The sequence below is a fragment of the Perca flavescens genome, chromosome 14 (assembly GCF_004354835.1).
Source record: "Perca flavescens isolate YP-PL-M2 chromosome 14, PFLA_1.0, whole genome shotgun sequence".
Classification (NCBI taxonomy): Eukaryota; Metazoa; Chordata; class Actinopteri; order Perciformes; family Percidae; genus Perca; species Perca flavescens.
The window spans coordinates 6,935,607-6,955,770 of record NC_041344.1 but is presented as its reverse complement, the minus strand read 5'-3'; the positions used below and the strand labels follow the sequence as shown (position 1 = coordinate 6,955,770).

General features: G+C 41.8%; 1 long non-coding RNA gene across 1 annotated transcript; it reads left to right on the top strand.

The window, feature by feature from the left end:
* The first annotated feature begins 792 nt into the window (after positions 1–792).
* Positions 793–19,118, top strand: LOC114568756 (uncharacterized). The gene is made up of 3 exons (XR_003694316.1): positions 793–1,003; positions 1,379–1,454; positions 18,985–19,118. It is a non-coding gene; the product is annotated as an uncharacterized LOC114568756 (long non-coding RNA).
* The last annotated feature ends 1,046 nt before the right edge of the window (positions 19,119–20,164 follow it).

The following is a 20,164-nucleotide window of genomic DNA, read 5'->3' as shown; positions in this document are numbered from 1 at the left end:
AAAATGTTAAGAATAGTAGGGCTATTGAAGCAAATTGTCAAAAATAACTGTAATCATCTTGCCTTGCTGAGCTGTAGCTACAAACTGTAGCTAGCCTATTAGTTACTAGCTAGTAGTCAACTTCTCCTAATGTCAATATGACAAGAATCCATGTAATGTTAACTCCGATGTTGAATCCTGAATGAGGACAATTGTTTTTTAAGGCAGTTTCTGAAAAACTAAAATTAAAAAACGACAACGACCAGCCAAAGCAAACACAATTAGCATATTAGCTAGTTAAACAACCAAACAGCCTAGGTAGCAAGTTAAAAGCATAGGGTTGGGTCTTGTTAATAATAATGCAAATATAGCCTATGTAAGTCAAATGTATAAAAAAAAATAATAATAAAAAAAGATGTGCAATTTAAGTAGCTAATTAGCTAACAAGGATGACTAATAGTTTTGATCTGCGCATTAATATTTGCATTAGCAGTCACAGGTGCGCGTGTATCAGTTTACCAAAGGTTTCGAACGCGACTCAGCCAATCAGAACTGACGACTCGATTCTCACCCGCTCCATGATTGGTTAATCGTTTCCAGTTCTTGAAGAATGCAAACGTGGGCTAGTGCCATATTGTCCAATCTATGACTTGGCCACGGAGCGCAGCGGACCTGTGTGAGAGCATTTTGTGACGGAGAGACAGAGGGAGCAACATCGACGCCGTACGTGGAGCGTTTGAGCATCACGGACATTCACCGCAACGATAAAAACTGAAATAACGTGACAACACTCGAAAGATACTTTTTTTTTTTTTTTTTTTTTTTAAAGGCGTCCTCTCACCGGTTTTATACGCTTTTGTTTTAATGTTATTTTTTTTACTGGAGGGGAACGACGAACGGGGCTTCACTGCGGCTAATCAATTTTCCTCTTCCAGACCTGGGAATTACAATGAAAAATGTAGGTGACACATTTTCTCTCACAATCCAGGAATCACAATAGCGAAGACGGCGAAGAAGAAAGCAGGTAAAAACAACCTTTCTCAGCGCTGTAACGTTACAAATTGTGAATTGAAGTGATGTGTTATTAACCGTGCGTAACTTCAAAGATAGTGCCATTTGTGGGAGGAAAAATTGTCGGCGAGTGTCGTATTTACTTCATGACATCCTCAGTCGACCCCTGTGCTTTTTTATTGTTATAATACCTGACGGATAACATTAACTTAGAAGCGTCAATGATGCCACATTTCCACTGCTAGAGCGCATGTGTGGCACTGCAATGTTTGCGCTTTATTGTTGAGCCTCCATTGATTTATTGAGAGGGGGGGGGGAAACTGCTATCTCCACCGCATTTGAGTTAAATTAATACGAGGCACTATTTTCTTGTCGGTTTCTTCAAAAGGGGGAAAATGGTGACGGGTGCCGCATCTATAGGATCAGCATCCTCTCTGTGGAGCCCCTGCGTAAAAGAAAAACAGGTATTTTTTTTTTGCTGCCTTAATTTCGTCGGTGTTGTGGTGCTGCAGTGTGTTACACAGGCGAACAGGTTTTTTATCATGATGCTGTTGGCATATACGTAGCCTACAATACATTAATGCCTCGGCATAATGCAACAAAACCCTCCCATTTTGTGTCTCACAGTAAAGCCCTGAATGCAGCAGCAGCAGCTGTATCCATACATGCAGCTTAAAACAGTGTGTGTGTGTGTGTGTGTGTGTGTGTGTGTGTGTGTGTGTCATTAGAGTCATGCAGAAAAAGACAGACTGGCTCCAATGTGAGCATAACTGCCTCATGCATGCTAATGTGTCACGCTAATGCAGAGAAACACTGCAAACTAAATGATCCCCTTCTGCACTGCTGCCTCATGGGCTCACAGGTGCTCAGGCTAGCCTTACCTAACTTGCTGTTGCGTGTGTGTGTGTGTGTGTGTGTGTGTGTGTGTGTGTGTGTGTGTGTGTGTGTGTGTGTGTGTGTGTGTGTGTGTGTGTGTGCATGCACGTGTGTAGGTGTCTGTGTAGGTGCGTGTTTGTGGATGATATCACCTTGCATTACGGTTGCAGGGCCTTGTGTGTGTGTGTGTGTGTGTGTGTGTGTGTGTGTGTGTGTGTGTGTGTGTGTGTGTGTGTGTGAGGATGTGTTTTTAACCAGGATTTTTAGAGCTGCACACCTACACCTGCCTCACCGGGATGCTGAAGTCAGGGTACGTTGGAGAAGTGCTTCCTGTCCTCCATAATGAACACACTACAGCTACAATTGGCTACATCCCAAAAAAAAATTCTGGTGTGATACTTCACTTGCAGCAGCAAAGTGACTAATTATCATTCAAATCCAGCCCCGAACACTTTAAAGCTGTAAAAGTGGTTCCATCTACAAGATGTTGTAAAAAAAAGAAAAGAAACTTAAACCTTAAATTGCTTGTTTTGTTCGACCAACAGTCAAAAATCCCATCGATTTTCAATGAACAGATACATACAAAAGGGTAAAGCAGCAAATGAAACCAATTAAAACGTTGCACTTTCTCTTGATAAGTGACTTAATCGGTTGTCAGGACTGCTGTAGATTGATTTCCTCCGATCAATCGAATAAATCGACTCGAAATGTACGACTTCTACGTCAGTTCCTCAAAATCGAAGAGCAGAAGCGTCTTCTGAGAGCAGCTCTTTCAACACCAACACCAACGTTTAACATGAACATGAGGGTAAACATCCTTTACAGAAGAGGAAGAGAGAGAGAGAGAGAGAGAGAGAGAGAGAGAGAGAGAGAGAGAGAGAGAGAGAGAGAGAGAGAGAGAGCTCTGTACACCCACAGTAGCCTCGATAGACCAGACTGCAGTGCAGCCACAGGACATGCTGTGTTTGAGTGAGGGGCATCGTTGCGACTATAGATACGTATAACCCTACAGCTGAATGATCACGCTTTCAAGCTGTTTGTGTTTTCTGTGTACGCCTACCTTTTGAGTAAAATCAAGTTCACGCCCACTCTCTGGGGGCTGTTGAAAGGCATTCTGGGAACACAGGGAATCACTGACTGAAGTGGAAGCAGACGGGGGGAAGAAAGGGAAAAAAGTATACACTAAGTTGATGACAAAGGCATTGCACATCACAGGTGGATGATATAAGAGTCTCAGAGTATCAGAGGGGTGGGTTGCTCGTTTTTAAAATCTCAGCAAAGTACTCAACACTCTGGTGTTTAAAGTCAGCGGTGTAGTCTGTTCTTTGATGTTATACCTCGTTGCATGATGGGTGACGACGACGCCGGGCGCCGCTGTGCGCATTCCCGATGTGGCGGAGGAGGTGGATCGGCCGCAGCTTCACCATCCGTCAGGGTTGTTTCGTGAGTCAGCTGTGATTAATCTGATCGGTGGTTGTCAGGCTTTTACCGCACCCCTGAGAGCGAGCTAGAAATGGGCCGCATACGTGGACAAACGGCCTTGACTGGGGGGGGGGTTACCGCCGGCTTGTGGAGAGTCTGAGGCGTTCACGTCATCACCGGCGACGTGGGTACAAATGGTCTGACGGTATTCTCGGCACTCACAAAGAACCTTCAGGAACAAACACAATTGTACGTGTGCTGTACAGTGACTCCTCTTCCTGGAACTCCCCTCCCCCACTGCATCGTTGATGTGAGAGAGACATTCATTGTGTGTGTTTGATGTGAAAAAAGGCCTCATCCAACACCTGTGTGTCTTCTAGACGATGCTTGCTAAAAAAGAAGTGCCAAAGCCGTTTGCTCACCCGCTTTCGCAAAGTGACACGATATGAGCAACATTCGTTATTCTGCAAAAAAGTAAATGCTTTTTTTTTTTCTCATTTTTTTAAATGACCCATTTGTAGCAGACGCTTTTTGTTGATGACATATGGCTGACCTGGTTGGGCTCGGTGCTGGCTGTCTCCGTGTCAGATGGGAATGTAGACAATTACAGTGGAGCACATTCAGAGCCTGCATGACTGGACTTAAAGCTATATAGACGGGGTCAATCCACATGCCTTATGCAAAGACGAAGTACAACATTTATTTTCACTGCCTGGGATTTAAGTGACTCTGTTGGTTTGTTTTTATTTTTTGGACGACCTCACTACTGAATGGGGAAAAAAACCAAGCTTTCAACAAATCTCTCACAGTTTCAGAATATGTGGATTTCTATCGTTTGAATCTGGCACATTGCTCCTGTGCCAATGGCTCCTATAATTTCCTGCGAATAAGAAAAACTCACGATTAGCTGGTAGTGGGTTTGACAAAAGGGTTAGACTTAGCACTAACTATGAGATTGTGAAAGGATGGTTTATGCCCCTGTAGAAGCCACAAGCCCGTATGAAGTCAACCTTGTTTGAAGAAAAACATCTTTCATCATTGAAGGCTATGATCTTTTGACTGAATCAAATGTTTTATGGTCACGATTTATCTTGTAGCTGGTTGGCTTGGTTCCAGGCTTAAGACTCCAATATAGGGCCGCACAGTTAATCGCAATTTTATCGAAATCGCAATATGAACTAGTGCGATCGCAGGGGGGCGCGATATTTGTTAAAGGCAAAATATTTGTCAAACTAGGGCTGGGCGATATGGAGAAAATCAAATATCTCGCTATTTTTGACCAAATACCTCGATATCAATACCGCAACGATATTGTAACGACTATTGGTGCTTTCACAAAATATTTACACAACGAGAGTTTTGATAAATAATCATCAGTAATGTGGATATAATGACAGTGAGTGGGTAAAGGGAAATAATAGAACAGTTACAACAGCCTGGTAAGTTCAGAAAAGTGCATCACTTTACTGTAATGCAGCCTTTAAAACCAGGAAAAGACAACACTTATGTCATATTACGATATCCAAAATCTAAGACCATATCTAGTCTCATATCACGATATCGATATAATATTGATATATTGTCCAGCTCTATGTCAAACCATTCTTAAATAAGCCAACCAATCAGCTTACCGTCCAGGTGTAATTGGTCATACAGGCCTTAGTCATTGGACAAACAAATCAGAAATGAGCAGACAAGAGAAAGAAAGTATGAATGCCTTGATGTATTAAAAACAACATCACTGGTCTGTTTAAACCAAATATTCTCACACTCGACTGTCCTGCTGTTACAGGTGTTAATTAACCACAGACAGTTGCCTTGTTCATGGACTCACAGCGGTGCATTGCTGCAGAATAAATATAGGGGAAACTCTATGGATATTTGGCATTAACATATTTGTTTTTAAATTAGCTTGTGACACAACAGTGCCCTTGTTGCTAGTTTAAAAACATGTCCTTTATACTGTCCAACCAGTAGAACATGTCCTGTTCTGTAGACATGGTCCTTATTTATTATATATTATTTATTCATGTTGGACCAGTCCAATATGACCGTCAGTTGAAGTAAACCTTGTGGTGTATTCGTTACGAATCTATTTTGAGACCTTTTCCCGTAACTTTTGTAATTTTACACATCTTTAAAAATATCGAAATAAATATCGATATCGCAATATTCATAATCGATATCGCAATATCACATTTTGTCAATATCGTGCAACCCTAGCAATGACTTTATCTGGTTATCTTTCCACTACTTCTTTTTCTTTTCCTGGGAAGACTCTTGGCAGGACTGCTTGTTGTTACAGAGATGGCTTGTTGATTCTGCTTGCCAGCGTCACCAAGGGCCCTCTGTTCCAACCCGGAGTATTTACCAAGCGGTTAGTCAGCGCTCTCAGGCCCGGCGCTGTGTGCGACCGGTGCGACGAGAGCTGAAAATGCCCCTCGCTGGACCGACACCTTCCACTTGGCGTGAGGGAGGTGCAGCTCTGTGAGGCCTTCCCCCCCCTCCTCTCATATTTACCACTTTCAACAGATGGGACAACATCCCACTGCTGCACATACATTCCAGCAAAACATTATGTTTTTATTGACGCCTTCTGAAGCTGTTGCTAAGGAAAGATTACGCCACTGTTTCCATGGCAGGGGAATAATTATCGCCCAGATCAGAATGATAATAGTTGATAATCTTTTCGAGAAATATTCAAAGTGGTTTTCGCAGGCCGACTTAGCGGCAAATAGATGTGTGTGATATCTCACAATTGTCGTCATTCACAGTGACTGTCACTATCGGCTTCACAGTTAGGATTGAGAGCATATGGTGTAATAAACTGAGAGCGCATGATGCTGTCAATAACATTTACATATCACACGGACAGCGATGCACCTTGTTCTTATTGATTTAACATTTATTTTTCATAGTTACTTTATTTTATAAGTGAGTTATAATTTGCTTCTTTTTTTTTTTGCCCTGTTTGGTTCATTTACTGAATTTTTATTTTATTGCAGTGTTACTTTGTGCTTTGTCACTGTACAACCAAGCATAGGTGCCAGTTTGGTTAGGTTTTTAGGAAGAATTCACATTTTGGGAGGAACTTGCCGCCACCCGAACCTGTCCCAGACTCCTTCATCTTAAAAATCCAGTTTGTACTTGGTATTGGCATTTGTGAGCCTTTGTCTGGTTGCTAATACTGCTGAATAATAATGTTTTGTGAGTAATAAGTTTTACCTGCTGCTGTTTTTAATTTCGTAAAACATACTTTGGATTATGGAAACGCACTCAACTCCACTGTTTGTCCAGCACTGTTATTATATTTAGCACAAGCAGAGACATTTTAGTTAGAGATTTACTAAGTAACCACTAGGGTTGCACAATATTGACAAAATTTGATATTGCGATATCTATTATGAATATTGCGATATCAATATTTATTTTGATATTTTTAAACATATGTAAAATTAAAAACGTTACGGGAAAATGCATCAAAATAGATTCATTACAAATTAAACAAGTTTTCTTACAACACAAGGTTGACTTTTGTTGTCATATTGGACTGGTCCAACATGAATAAATAAATAAGGGCCATGTCTACAGAACAGGACATGTTTTACTGGTTGTACAGTATCAAATATTTAAATAAAGATAACAGGACACATCTTTTTTTTCGCTTCTCTGATTAGCTCCGTTTTGTTGTCTCTATCTGCACTTACACTGTCACTACACTGTTGAAATATGCACACACGTGGTACGCTCCGTAGGGTTTGTCACATAGTGGCCCAGTGTGCAAGTGGCACGGTAACTGGCCAACGGAATGATGATCATTATAGCGTTTCAAGCGGGCTCTAAATCAAACACAACTAAGCCACACAGCCAACGGACGGGACGCAGCACTCCACAATATATTGCATACTTATTGCGACACTTTCGATATATTGCGATTATTGAATCGATATATCTGGCACCCCTAGATGTAACATTGCGCAACGTGATAGTGCGATAACGATATTGAGCCGATATATCTTGCACCCCTAGTAACCACAATGAAATGGGGACCTCATCTAACATTAGTTTTAGTAGGAAATGCTTATTTTTGCTTGTTGGGTAGAAAAAGAAATGGCCCATCAGGATGAAGCAAGTGTTAAAGGCAGGGTTGGAAATGTCGAAAAGCTAGGAGCATGTCCTCGGGGCTCGGCCTTTCCCCTCCCCCTGCCCCCCGGGGGGCTCCGAGCCACACACAGGCGTGCACGAGCACCGCTGCTTCACAGCAGAGCGGAGAAAGCTCCGCAATTTGACTTCATGTCTTATTCACCGGTAAGCATACACCTAATATTATCATACCAAACGCCAAACTCCGGCGGCGACAGCATGCATTAAACTCAGGCACGTACACGGGAGGGGTAGGGTATGCGTAGCGGGGCAGGGAGGCATTTCATTGGTTCTTTCCAAGCGGACCGCGAGGCAGCGATCGGTCGGTGTTTTTACAGGATTACAGCAGCTTCAGATGACATCCGTAGGATTATATAGGGATAGCAATGGAGCTGACTGTGTGTGTAATAACAACGGAAACCTCCACTCGGGGTGAGGCGAGGTGTGAACTGCGCCGCTTTGGGCAAACTCAGGCAGCCTTAAATACTGCAAAGTGAGTCTGCTGATTCCTTTCCAGTGGCCTGTGTCTTCAGGAATTGGGGCAGGATGTTATGCACGGAGAGACCATGTGAAGTAGGCCAGTTGGACCAGAGTAGAGCAGAGTCGTAGCAGAGATCCTAAAAGCAAGTGTCAATGGTTGTATTTCACCGGAAAGGGTTACCATGACTTAACAACTAAATCTTCACCGTTGTCGAGGGAGTGCAGGTCGTGCGAGTCTCCGGGATACTTTGGCATCTGAGTCATAATCTTCGGAGCTTCTAGTCGGGTGTTCCCAAACTCTCCAAATCGATGCTGTTATCTGCTTTCAAAGCAGCTTTCAAATGGTGGTGTTTAAATGTAGATAATGGTGACCGTCGCACTACAGATTCCCAGTCCCAGGATTTAGCCGGCTTTTCCTTGATGCTGCAGGAATTCCTATCAGTTGTCTGTCCTGTCTTACCTGAACATTTTTTATAACATCCGCAGGTGATAATGAAATTAGCTTAACTGAATTTGTATTTCCTTATTGTATCTGTTATGAAATCATTAGTTGATAAGTTGATGTGTTGAATAGAGAAAATTTTTATAAGTGGATTGCTAATTTTGAGTAATTCATCTAGCAAATATGTCCAGCTACTTGTTTTTTTTTTAAAGCAACGAAAGAGTTTTTGAGAACTTGAGCTTCTTTGTTGACATGGTCATATGTCTGTCAGTAAGGTGTATATATCATGTGTACAATATACTGTACTTTATTATCTGGTTTTGGACTGTTGGTCGGACAAAACAAGACATTTGATGGAGTCACTTTGGCGTCTTTGATATTGTGATGGACGATCAGCTGATTATTTGTTGAAGTCATTCATCAAATAAAGATTCACCGATATCGTCCAGTTTCTCAAACGTGAGGATTTGCTGTTATTCTTTTTTGTAAGATTCTTTTTTGGGCATTTTAGGCCTTTTATTTGTATAGGACAGCTTAGACTTGAAAGTGGAGAGAGAAGGGAATGACATGCAGCAAAGGGCTGCAGGTCGGAGTTGAACCTTCAGCTGCTGCGTCGATGAGTAAACCTCTAGATATGGGCCCCCCGCTCTACCAGGTGAGCTAACCAGGGGCCCGTTTTTCTGTTTCTTTTACAAAGAATATTTTTTGAATTTGATCACTTTGTTTTTGGAGTTGTTTTTCTTTTTTTAAATAATTGCTTGTTCTTACTGTACTTTAAAGCTATATTGCGTACTTTCTGTCGCCCCCATGAGGAATTTTAAGTAGTTTTTTTTTTTTTTTTTTTTTAGATAATTTTTTGGGCATTTTAGGCCTGGAATTTTAACTAGTGACAACAAAACTGTCAGCGCACCGCCACCCACCCCTCCTCCATGCTGTTGCTAGTAGCCAAGGAGGACACGGAGGATTAAAAACTCACGATGGACTCTTCAGGAGAGGTCATTATCTTCACTCGAGTTTCTGCGCGGGAAAGTCTCCGGACTCCACAATCTTCTGAACATATCCATACTGAGAAATCCAGAGAGAGTTGTGTGGAGCTGATAGTCTTAATTAGCTTTGTAGCAACTCATTTGGCAACGGCTTGAATGTAACAGACGTTCATTAATATCACAAAGTGACGAACTAAAGCTTTAAACTGCTTTAAACTCCACAGTGATGCTTCAACCCACCAAACACCAGATTACTCCTCTGTGGCTGAAAAGCATTATGAGATCATGTGGTGTCGTTCTGATGAGAGTTAATGGGAGCTTGGGCCTTCTAAAATTCTCCTCACTCCACACTATCATCTGAAAACTAGGCTGCATTAATGGATTTTTATTTTCAAACCAGTTTTTATTTTACCACCACCACCACTGTGTCAGGACCAAGGGCAGTGCATTGACCTTTATGGACGGAGATCACAGCAGCTTTACCCCCGTCCATATTACAGTACAGAGCCATACTGCTGCTGCTGCTGCTGCTGCTGCTGCTGCATGCCTTCATGCACTGGCACATTTCCCAGCATGCTTCAGAGCAGCAGGGTGGGTGTGAATAGAGATGAGAGGAAGGAGAGAAGGGTTGAGAATGGGGTTAAAGGAGAGAGAGAGAGAGATGATGGGTTAGAGAGAGAAATGTGGGGAAGAGGAGAATCATATAAAAACATGCAAATGGAGATGACAGATCTTGATATATTGAAGCCAGCCAGCAGCATTGACTGACTTTCTTTGCGTTTTATATTACAGAAAAACGCACAGGACACGCATAACATTTAAAAAAATAAAATAAATAAACAAATATTGTTGTTGTTTTTTCTCTCTTCCCTTGCATGTTTTTATTTTATTTTATTTTTTGCTTTCTCTCTCTTTTCAATGCTGCATTGCTATTCTGAGAGAGATGCTTCAGTTCAGCCCACGCACTGCCAGAGAGGGAGGGAGTGAATGGATGGAGGGATGGAGTGAGGAGAGATGGTGTGCATGTGTTATTGGAGGGGGGTCTGCTGCACTAACTCACTCACTGCCTGTCGGGGGGGAAAGGGGGGCTTCATGTGTCCCTGAGAGGGAAAGTCAGGCAGGCATGTAGCAGTGAGACATAAACACCGCATGTACAGTATTCTGTAAGCATGGAGGCACATGAGCTGGCTATATGATTGAAATCAATACTAATAATATTTGTACAATATCAATACATGAAAATGGCACATGCATGCATAATCATGTATAAAATCAATTTAATTCTTTTAGGGGCCGCAACTAACGATTGTTTTTATTATTGATTAACCTGTCACTCTTATTTTTGATTTAGGAATAGTTTGGTATGTAACAGATCAGATAATAGTGAAAAGTGCTCTTGGGTCGTCTGACCAACTGTGCAAAGTCCAAATGAGAAAAGTAACAAATAGTTGTATTTAAGGAGCTGAAAACTATGAATCTTTTTCTTGATACATTACTGAAATAGTAATCGGTTAGCTAAATGATAACCTGTGACATCATCCCCATATAGGGCTGTGCAATTGAATTTTCATCGCGATTTTCCCGAAGTTAAACGGGAAAGGTATGAAGGGAAATTTCACTTTTGACGTGTGTTTTCACTGTTGATTTGTTTAACTGTTTCACGTTTTCTTGAATTCACTACATCTAACATCCTTCCAAAAGTCAACGAGTAATCATGTTAAATAATCTGACTTCAATATTGACCAAAATAATTGTGATTGTGATTTTTTCTTTTTCCTATAATCGAGCAGCCCTACTTGCATATTAAAAAAGAAAATCGGAAAATGTCACCTAGCCTTTACATAAACTCCACATGTAGAGATGTAAGGTGGCCACATTTACATTGCATCTGTCTGAGTTGATGAATCGACGGTCTCTGCACAAAGTGCACGTGTTTGTTGTACTACAGCGAGCGTTCAGTCACTCTGTAACTCTGGGCTTTCTGCTCCATATGTGCACATGAGCTATAGGTCGTCAGGTTCCTTGTAAACCAAGCACAACATGGCAGCGAGTCGACAGACTGGCATCATGGCTCCGAATGTTTGAATCACTCAGGGAAGCATTACTCATCCATTTAGGTTTTGTAACACACGGTGCCTAAAATAACACGCATTTTGAAATAGATTTTCTTTGGGATGACCGTCTTTAGTTTGTATAAATGACTGTAGATCAGAACCGATGCAGAGTGTGTCCCATAAATCATCACCACCTATCTGCAAAAATTGATTGAAAGAAAACTAATCTGCAACAATTTTAATGATTAATTGAATGAAGTCATTTTTTTGGGCACTTGGAAATTGTGTGAAAAAAGTTGCAATCATTACTTTACTATAGTTTAGGGCATCTGTTTTATTTTAATCTATAATAAAATTGAGTAAAAAAACCCGCAATATTTCCCTCTGAATTGTGGAGAAGTATAAAGTAGCATAACATGGAACTAGTGCATCACAATTGTACTAAAGTACAGAACTTGAGTATTTTTACTTAGTTACTTTCCACCTCTGCATAACACATACTGTATACTACAGAAATGGGGTACATCTATATAGTGCACATACTGTATGCTACAGAAATGGGGTACATCTACAGTATATAGTGCACATACTGTAGTATACCACGGTATTCCTGCAGATACTGTTGGCAGCGAGGCAGAGCAGCAGGCGTATGGGCAGCAAGACAAATCCATACATGTGTGAAGCACACACAGCGAGACAAATGGCCGGGCTCAGCGGGGAGACGGACTGAGACCAGAAAGGGTTTATGTAGACACTAGTCTCCAAAGCGCGCTGGATGAGGGTCGGGCTACTCCACGTAGCAATAGAGGGGATGGGAGGAAAACGTGCTCTGGTTTATTGGCATTTCTTTAAACCAATCTCAATCATCTCGGGCGGTGCTAATTGCCGGGAAAAGCTGCGGTGCCGCTTGCAAAATAGCCTCGGAAGGAACTTTTTTTGTTGGAACGTGTACGTTTAAGTTGTTTTAGTCATGCGACAGAAAACTCAGATTGGGCAGATAGGGAATTACTGGAATTGTGTGGTCTAGACCTACTCTATCTGTAAAGTGTCTTGAGATAACTCTAGTTAGGATTTGATACTGTAAATAAAATTGAATTGAAATAGTCTAGCTAGCTGTCTGGATTTGCCCTGCAGAGATCTGAGGAGCAGTTAAAGGAATACGCCACCGTTTGTTGAAATAGTTCTTATCACGGTCTACCCTGGCTGTAGATAGGTGGGCCAACGCATTTTTTGTCTCAGTACAAGTAATTAGGTTGTTTTTTTGTCTTTTTTGTTGGCTCACTTTTACTCACAACATGCTAACCGGCAACATAGGATTCCATTCACTATGCTAAGCTAACTAGCGGCTGCGCTGCCGGTGTTGCACCGGACTAAAACGATGCATGCACAAAAAATGCGTTGGCCCACCTATCTACAGCTAGGGGAGACCGTGATAAGCCCTATTTCAACCAAAGGTGGCGTATCCCTGTAACCATAGTCCTCAGAAATGCCAACACAAAGAAGGCCCAAGGCAACGGATATCCGGCCTAAATGCGCGAAATCTGGCGGATTTTCCCTCGTCAACGGAGCAATCCCGGAAGTGGAACGTCGTGGATATAGACTATGTAGACACAGACACACAGGGCATGTAAACCCAGACTGATCTCATGAAGTGGCGTATGTATGACATGCCAATTCGTATGCCGTTTTTGCGTGTTATCAAGACGCATAATCGCTTTTTAGCGTGTTTATCAACGCCGTTTGGCGTCCATTGACCTACATTATGTGTGAATTTTCGCCCTAGCGAATAGTATGAAAGGACGTAAGTCCGCGGAGGGAGGGAGGTCGGTTGGGCTGGTGGATGGGTAAAACACAGGACTTTCACCGTGGTGTGTATGTTTACAACCACAGTATACAGCGTAGATATAACATGTGGAGAGCTCAAAAAGCGTACAGATAACACGCCATTTGGCTTTAGGAAAGTGGCGTGTATGTTTACGCAAAGCCATGATGCCATGTTGGTAAACCAGAAACTATGCAGTCATATGGATGGAGAGAAGTTGGACAGCTGAATTACTGAAGTGGCTGCTAGGCACTAATGGCAGTCTTAATTCTGTTAAGTGTGTGGGCTTTGCTGCTGGAACAGCTAAGTTCCCCTTTAGAATTAATAATGTGCTCTTTTCATCTAACTCTCAGCTGGAAATGTATGTAAATGTGATGTAAATGTTTTAGGTATAAACGGTAGTGTTTTTATCGTCGTCGTCGTTGAGCTTGTATTTCCACATTTTCTTTCTTTCATAAATCAAAGCTATTAGTCACCCTTTACGTCTGTCTGCGCGTTTAAAATATTTAAAAAGTGACAAGGCTTCTTTCTTTCTTTCTGAAAGGGCTCAAAATGTTTTCCAGTTTTCATTCATTTTCCAACAGTTTTGAACATGAAGGTTTTCCCCTGACAGCGACGTTGTGTTGTATTATATTTGGTTTGACCATTGGACTATGGGTTTGACCCACATGCACAGGATGGAATATCCATTTAAGGTGGAAATTTCACTTTATGAGGTTTTTTAACATTAATGTGAGTTCCCCCAGCCTGCCTATGGTCCCCCAGTGGCTAGAAATGGCGATAGGTGTTAACTAGAGGGTGACATGGGAATCAATTGTCGCTCCCATCCCAAGCCCATGAAAATAATCACATCCCCTCACATCCCGACCGCCCCCCAAAAAAAAAAAAAAAATCCTGTCCTGCAAAATCCCGAGAGACTCACGAATCCCGTCGCGCTCCCGTTTGGTTCGCTATGTTGTCTAAGGTTATAAGACTGTGTGTGTGTGTGTGTGTGTGTGTGTGTGTGTGTGTGTGTGTGTGTGTGTGTGTGTGTGCACAGCTGCAGCGAATGGCCCGAGGGAGCGAGAGCAGCTCCTCTGCTTTGCTGTGCTGATGTTGTTGCCGAGCGGATCCGTTTGTCTCTCACTGCTGGGTGGGTTAGGTTTCGGTAGTGACTCCCGCGGTTCACGGTATTCCCAATCAACAAACGTATTGTGAGTTGTAAGTGGTTCTCGTTTCTAAAAACGAAATGCCTCGCAATCTTTGGGCGCACTTACAGCATTGCAGCGTCATTTCTTCATCACTTTTTTTTCTCTTTTTCATCAAACCGCAGTTTTTGCAAGTTTCCGCAATTTCATCGCATAAAATTGCACAAATATCCCGCATATTGCATCGCATTTTTTAAGAAAACATGCCGCATAATCAAGGATTTTTGCCGCAACAATCATAAAAGTACTGGAAGGACTATTCAGCTCAAAACGCCATTCATGTGACAGCCTTTGTTGTGTTTGATTGCTAACTTGTAGCTAGCAGTCATTTCAAAAACGTTTTAGCTATCTGTGATCGTTAGATTGCTAACGTTAGCTCAAAAAGCCATTAGCATCTTGTAGGCTACTTGTCGCAAAGTGTCTCACATCTGCGCTCGACTAACATCGGGCAGTGACAGCCACACCCCCAACCTCCACCTTGCCCCCCCCCCTCTCTCTCCTCCTCAATAGCATTTAAAGCTACAGACACAGAAATGGCACATCCTAAGGAAAGCTCATTGTGGGACTGGCTCTAGTGGCTGTAATTCTGCACCAAGGCTGAATTTCGGGAAAGAGACTTCAGATACAGTATTAGGGGACCACTAAGGTCTATATAAAAGAGACTTCAGATACAGTATTAGGGGACCACTAAGGCCTATATAAAAGAGACTTCAGATACAGTATTAGAGGACCACTAAGGTTTATATAAAAGAGACTTCAGATACAGTATTAGGGGACCACTAAGGTCTATATAAAAGAGACTTCAGATACAGTATTAGGGGACCATTAAGGTCTATATAAAAGAGACTTCAGATACAGTATTAGGGGACCACTAAGGTCTATATAAAAGAGACTTCAGATACAGTATTAGAGGACCACTAAGGTTTATATAAAAGAGACTTCAGATACAGTATTAGGGGACCACTAAGGTCTATATAAAAGAGACTTCAGATACAGTATTAGGGGACCACTAAGGCCTATATAAAAGAGACTTCAGATACAGTATTAGGGGACCACTAAGGTCTATATAAAAGAGACTTCAGATACAGTATTAGGGAACCACTAAGACCTATATAAAAGCATCCAAAAAGCACCATGTCATATGACCTTTAAATAACAGTCATAATTAAATGAAAATCCCATTACTTTGGACTTCCTGGAGCACAGCGTAGCCTTTAGTGATACCTCACTGTGTGCCAGTATAAAAACCAGCCAGTGAAACGGTCACAGACTTGGCCCTTCACTTCCTGTTTTAATAAGAGACAGATCAGATTAAGTTAGAGGAATGCACTCATAATGCAAAAAATATGTTCATTTCAAAAAAGCATTTTGTTGTACTAATCATGTTGAATTTGTATGAGCTATGTGTGTTTTTAAATTGTCTGTTCAGTTTGTGATGCGAGTAACATTAAAGTCTCACATTTTCTGACCCAGCTCATGTTCACAACGTGCACTGACACAAGTGTGTGCATGTGTTTGTGTAGCCCATTTTGTGTGCACACATTCCACAATGTGTGTTATCTTTATTTATTTGCATTGAATGACATGCAGTCATTGCCTCGCAAGCCGGTGGAGGTTCAGCTGTTTGTCAGCGGGGGCTTCTTAATTACGACAATGCGAGGAAGCGTGTCGGAAAAGCCTCAGAGGGTCGAGACACGCTGCTGACGTGAAGCCGGGCTGTCAGGGCACCAGAGGGGGACCAGGCTATTTAGGTTACCGTGATTCAGGAAATCGTTCCGGTCAACTCCTTTAACCCTGGAATCAGAACATCCTGTTCTCATATATTTGTTTCCGCCGCTCGCACTGACCACGTTCCTGGTTTAGAGGAGAAAACACCTTTTTTTTTTTTTTTTTTTTTAGCTTTGGAAAGAACCAGCTAGATCATTGCAGGTCATTGTTAGACCTAGATGTCAGGATTTCATCATGTTGGCCACTGTGACGGAGGATGTTCCCTGAACACAAAGAAAACAATCGGAGAAACCGGAAATTAATGTTCCATAGCTCCTCGACAGTGTTTGTTGAATTGCAATGACTGAGAGTTGGTTGTTAGTGATGTTGCTTCACCAAGCTTGTAATGAAATAGATTTTTGTTTGATTTATGTTCCAAAATGACAGGGTGGAAAAAAAGGGGAAGAACATAAATATTCGGGGTTGTGAGAGTCTGTGGTCCCTCTGTCCGACTGTCAGATGAGACCGTATGGCAGCTGTCATGTCGCCTGCTCGCTTTTTATCAAAGTCAGATCACGGCTGCTCCCGTTTCCTCTGTCAGCTGTGTGTGTGTGTGTGTGTGTGTGTGTGTGTGTGTGTGTGTGTGTGTGTGTGTGTGTGTGTGTGTGTGTGTGTGTGTGTGTGTGTGTGTGTGTGTGTGTGTGTGTGTGTGTGTGTGTGTGTGTGTGTGTGTGTGTGTGTGTGTGTGTGCGCGTGCGTGTGTGTTACATCGCTCAGCTAAAGCAGAATTTCAGGTTTAATCAAGCATTAAAGAAACTGTACCAAAAGCTGCTCAAGGCAAGAGAACTATATCAAATTGCCCCCGACCTCCCAGCTTAAATCACAGACTTCCTGTAGGATTTCCTTCATATTCTTGTGTGTGTGTGTGTGTGTGTGTGTGTGTGTGTGTACTTCTCGACACAGGAAGTGAGCCATCTAAATGTCTGTAAACGTGAATGAGCAGTTGTGCAGCTTATTGACATCACATTGTAGGACTTCTGGGAGTTGTAGTTAAACGTTTCCAAACAGTTGTCCCATGCTGCCATTTTGAGGTACAAGAGTGCATCCTTTGTTTTGGTTTTTGATTCAGTATAGCTTAAAATATGTCTTTAAGTTAGAGTCATCTTTTTTTTTTTTTTTTTTTAACCTTAAGTCATCTCAGTTTTTGGAATAAAGCACGCTTGATTATCGATTAAATGTTTGATATATTATTACAGATGAAAACCAAATTTAGCTTTCACATACAAGGACGATGCTTTAATCGTGAGAAATAACCTGTGAATTGTAGTCATTCATGTTTTGAACATAAATAGGTAATGCAATTTGTTGCCATTGATTAGAAATAGTCATATAAAAGGCTGGTTACAGTATAATATCATTGTCTGTGTTTTATTCTCTGGTAGTTTAGCTTAGGTTAGTAGTACAACAACATCAAAAGATACTGAAATACTGATGATCCCTATAAAACATGTTACCGTTAACATACCATACCAGTCCCTCCAGAAAAACGCGATTATGCGATCGCATAATTCAATGCATAATCAGCCAAAGTTCGCATATTGATGCGGGGGCCACATTTTTTTCAATTACGCTGCACTTTCGCCACATACATTGCCAATTTCTATGCAAAATATGCGGGACTTGCATGATTTCATAATCCCCGCATTTTCGTTGGAAAAAAGTCACATATATCTTAGCAGAAAGTTGAAAAATATTGCGTTTACTTCACACAAGAGCAGCCATTTTCCCCTGTTGCCATGGGAACGTTATGAAGTGATGTAATTACGCGACGTGAACATCGAAAAGCAGGTGTTGGGGGAATCGCTTTCTTTTCTCTTTTTCATCAAACCGCAGTTTTTGCATGTTCCTGCAATTTCATCGCATAAAATTGCATAAATATCCCGCATATTCCATCGCATTTTTTAAGAAAACGTGCCGCATAATCAAGGATTTTTGCCCGCAACAATCACAAAAAAACTCTTTTTCTGGAAGGACTGACATACATTTAGTTCAGTTTATTAGTTTATAATGTCGTGGACAGTCCCCTTTAATTAACTATACAGTAAAAGGAGCAGCTTTAGCCTCTACGGCTAATTTCTACCTGTAGTCCCCGGCCAGCTGACAATAGGCATCCTAAAATACAATGATTAACATATTAAAATGAGTAACATTACATCTATAATAACAGCAGGCCTAAGCTTAAAGGGTTAAAACATACAAAGAAGTGGCACACAAACAAGCAAGCACAGATAACGGCAATGGCATTAAAGAGGCCACATTGAAAGCACATGCAAGACATAACATGGAGACAGGCAGCAGAGATGGAGCAGCAACAATAACTACGTCACATCGAACACACATCACATCTGACAGATTAACGGGTGCAATAATAGTTATCGGACTGCCATGTTTTAAGGTGCGTTGTAAAGGTGGAATATGTACGTATATCTTTGACTGTAGTGGGCAAAGAATTCCAGTTTTGTAGTTTTGTAGAAAATGATCATTGGCCAAATGTACATTTTCCTGAATGGGATTAGAAGGTCACCTAGTGCTCCAACATATCAGACATCAGCCCAGAGTTCAAACGCTGTTTTCATAAAAAGTTTTGACAGTGCAATATGATCGTATTACAGAAATATTGAACTCTTGGGAAACGTTTGCAAAAAAAAAAATTTAAAAAATAAATAAATTTTAAAAAATTTAAATTTTTTTTTAAAAATACCAGTGATTGCCATAATATATACATACAAACAGAATATGCCGATTTTTCTTGATAAACTTTTTACATCTTTGAGACTAAATTCACCCTTCTGCATGTTGTGTTCTTCTCTTTCAGTGTGGAAACTGGTGAACAAGTGAATGTGAACTCGTGAGAGAAAAAGGTGGATGCCACTTTGGATCTCAACAGGACCGTCCCTGCACCACATGGAGGTTTTCTGGGGGGTTTTCTCAGCTGCTCTGAAAGCCGAGGCACCCCACTAACTAACCCCCACCCCGGCTCCTTTTCCACCGTTTTTTACTTTCTCGTTGTCGTCGGGATCCGAGGCTACAGCCCTCTTCCGTTCTCGTCTGCTCTTTTGTTCTAAGCGAGACCAAAACCAGGTGCCAAAACTGTGTCAAGAGAAGAAGCAAAAAAAAAGATCAATGAAACTAACCGTCACCAAATCAGCATAAGAAGAGCTGATTTATCTGATCTGTCGTTTAGCCTTGAAAAACCTGGTTTTATTACCTAGAGTACAGCATTATTGATCTCAGCCCACATGCACGATTGCAACATCCTGCATCCCATTAAAATCCTGTTTAATCTCCACACGTTTCGTCACAGCCCACTGGAGAGATATTTCCACAAACTTTATATCCAATTGTCTTCGGTCGACGGTGTGTGTTTGCATAGCTGCTGCTCTTAAGGCCGAAAACTGCGAGGCGACGATCAGTGCATTATTGGTTTCCAAGTGCTTTATAACCGGATTCCTCCAGCTTGTAGTCGTGTGTCGCAGAAGGAGGCGCGTGGTAGGCGTCGATAACTCTGTCGATAACGATACCTCTGTCCTGAACATTTCACGGCTTCCCGGCGGGACAGCGTTGACTGGCGGGCGACACGAGCCACGTCTAACCTGATAAATATAGACTCCACTAGCGCCGCCGCCACCGCTGCTGCCACCGCTGCTGCCGCCGCCGCTGCCGCCGCCGCCGCCGCCGCTGCTATCTCAAAGGCTCTGTTTCTTCCTACACGTGGTCGCTACAACAACCCAAAAGCCGCCTTTTATCTAATCCCAGTGACCTCTTCGATGTTTTATTTTTTTTGCATTCTTCCTTATATTCTACTTTAAAAACAAACAACCATGCAATTTAAAACCTTTCACTGTATTTCTATTTCCTGCGGAGGTTTCGTATGAACATAACCTGAAGCCATACTGAACACCAGCCATACAAAATACCTTCTTTTTTTTGTTGTTGTTGTTGTTGTTGTTCTCATTTACAAACGCCTCACGATGTTTAGGATTTCTTCAACAAAG